This window comes from Electrophorus electricus, chromosome 16, assembly GCF_041902795.1.
Source record: "Electrophorus electricus isolate QZ-2024a chromosome 16, ASM4190279v1, whole genome shotgun sequence".
Taxonomy (NCBI): domain Eukaryota; kingdom Metazoa; phylum Chordata; class Actinopteri; order Gymnotiformes; family Gymnotidae; genus Electrophorus; species Electrophorus electricus.
Window position 1 is genome coordinate 15185001 of NC_137512.1, and position 2500 is coordinate 15187500.

A 2500-nucleotide genomic window follows, 5' to 3' on the forward strand; every position below is an offset into this window, starting at 1 on the left:
AACTACCACTTCTCATAAACACCTGATTTTTGGACTGGTAGCACCAATACCTACAAGTTTATTTGAAGCCCATGCAATATTTCTGAGTTTTTAATTATTGCCCAAAGTCAAATGTATAGTTCCCAAGGAGCACATGTGCAACTTGTTTGAAAGCCTGGTGCTTTTTTTTCAAGGGTGAAATTAAACTTGGCTGATGCCTCTTTCCGATCTATATCTTTCTGCAAGTAGCTGACATTTTATGAAACAGAAGCATTCTAAACTAAAACTGATGATTCCACGTATGTCACTCTAAAACCAGCACATTATCTAACACTATTGCTACTCATGGAATTGCAGATAAAGTACATGTCTGGTTATGGTTTTTTTTTCTATGTGAATCCCACCAACCCCATTACATGTACTTGAATGCATCTTTTATCTGTTGCTAAAATTGTGATCTATATTTGCAATATTGGTGGTTCCAATGCTTTATATGGTTACTATGACTTGCGATTATCTGAGTTGTCCAAAATAATTAAGATTATGTACCTGCTGGAAATATGAAAACTGCTTAAGAGACACGCAAATGACCACTATTTTTCTATCTGTCAATAATAGTAAAATAAGAATTTAGACCTAGCTTATGAAACGCAAACTGCATTTCCCTGCAAACTGGCTGCGGAGAGAGGCCGTAGTTTACATATGTGCTGCTGCGTTCTCTGTAGCAGTGTACATAATGGCGGACAGCATACCCGTGAACGTACCTAACCCTGGTCGATAGATACCCATTTCGTGAGCTGAAGGATGTGTCTTCATGTACCATGTTATACTTTCTTGGCTTGACCCAATAAAGTGAATGCATGTATAGCGGTTGCTTTTGAAGTAACAAAAGCAATTCCATCAGTACTGGTGGCTCCGTTCACATCTTAGTCATTGATGTCTTAAGACATTTTGCTTTATTAGTAGAGAGAATGTTGTCGCATTGAAACAATGTGCCTTAGGGTGAAGAGAGCCAATGTACAAACGGGGCAAAAGCATCTTGAGAGTTCAAATCCAAAGATTGCCTTTTGTTAAGAAGAAATAATTTGACTGTTATTTTGGCAATGGGGAAAAAATGCTGAACTAATTGCACATTGATGTTTAAAAGCTTGAAGCTGCGACATTTAACAGGTCTATGTTGGTGTGACCGCATTGCAAGAAATTGTACCTTGTAGTTTCCGTTAATTCCATCATGCAAAGCGTCAATTACATGTATGTTCTGTGCTAGTGTAGATTACTTCACAAAAACAAGCTCCAGACTTTAGACTTATGTTTTCCTTATGTTTGTTTTCATAATGGAGCATTAGCAATACCAGTGGTCATATTTGTTTTAAAATCACTCCATAAACTGCCTATCAACCATTTACTTTGCTGCCACACTAACCAATAGGAATTACTTGCTGTTATTCCATGGTATGTACCTGACCATAAGGACATATCGAAAGCTTTTTATTAAATTCGTTTATTTTCACCCACAAAGATTTTTGGACAAATATGCTGTCATGATTTCTTATAGTCAGTGGCCTGGTCAAGTAGTTATTTACGCTATATTAGTTATTGAAATGTTTAGGTTTGCTACAGAGTGGAGGCATTACCTGATGACTTTGATATGGCCTAGGATAAATAGCTACCTTGGAAATGATACTAAGGTATATTTATTGTGATATTCCAGTGTACACTATCTGAATAGACTACTTTGATGTTCGAATGCAATGGCTTTACAGTATACTCTATGTTTATAAATAAAACGCTGAAAAGATTACTTGACTCTGGATCCGTTTGTTAAACAAATATATGACCTATTGGACAGATTTAGCCCCCAAATATCCGTTTTGAATAATTTTTTAAATAGGAAATGGAAATGTATGTTTGGATGACTATAAGAGAAGCTGGTTATATAAAACGGGAATGACTCTTAACGCCGGCCTTTTTTGGGGGTCCACGATTTCCGTCGCTGTCCAAGGTGCTGAAACTGAGCATTGCATAGAAGCAGCTATTTAGTATCGTATACTATATGAGCCATATAGGTTTTTCGTGTAATTGTCAATTACAGTTGACATCTCTTTTGAAATATGACATGCGTTTTGAAATGTTATACTGTGTATTCAATTCGGCACGCAGAAGAGGAACCAGGACTGTCGTTTTCATCGGTACTGTTTTTATCATCAACAACCATGTCAATGGTACACCTGAAAAAACTATGTGCACATGTAGAAATATTTCCTTCTTAAATATAAGCATCCATTACCTACATATAAATAATTCTCAGATCCTGGACAAAACGTGTTATATTATGCTCACAAAATAGATGAAATCATTATAAAATTGGACGGAAAAGACAACATGCAGAAAAGAAAGGAGAAACGAAAAAAATACAATGTCTTGCATCCATTCCCTTTTTCACAAAATAATTTGCCAGTGGTAACTTCGTAAAACATTAAAAAGACTCAACTACAAGGGGCGATATGGTCTATGTTTATCT

General features: G+C 36.1%; 2 protein-coding genes across 15 annotated transcripts in view; one reads left to right on the forward strand and one right to left on the reverse strand.

The window, feature by feature from the left end:
* limch1b (LIM and calponin homology domains 1b) overlaps nt 1-1778 on the forward strand; it is a 65127-nt gene extending 63349 nt beyond the window's left edge. For all 14 annotated transcript variants that reach the window (XM_081698621.1, XM_081698617.1, XM_081698616.1 and 11 more), the window contains one exon: nt 1-1778. This exon is cut by the window's left edge and continues 67 nt beyond it. The gene's annotated coding sequence lies outside the window, so the exon portion shown is untranslated.
* Nucleotides 1779-2179: 401 nt separating this feature from the next.
* The window catches only part of phox2bb (paired like homeobox 2Bb), a 3185-nt gene continuing 2864 nt past the window's right edge, over nt 2180-2500 (reverse strand). Inside the window, exon 3 of the mRNA XM_027002145.3 lies at nt 2180-2500. This exon is cut by the window's right edge and continues 1114 nt beyond it. The gene's annotated coding sequence lies outside the window, so the exon portion shown is untranslated.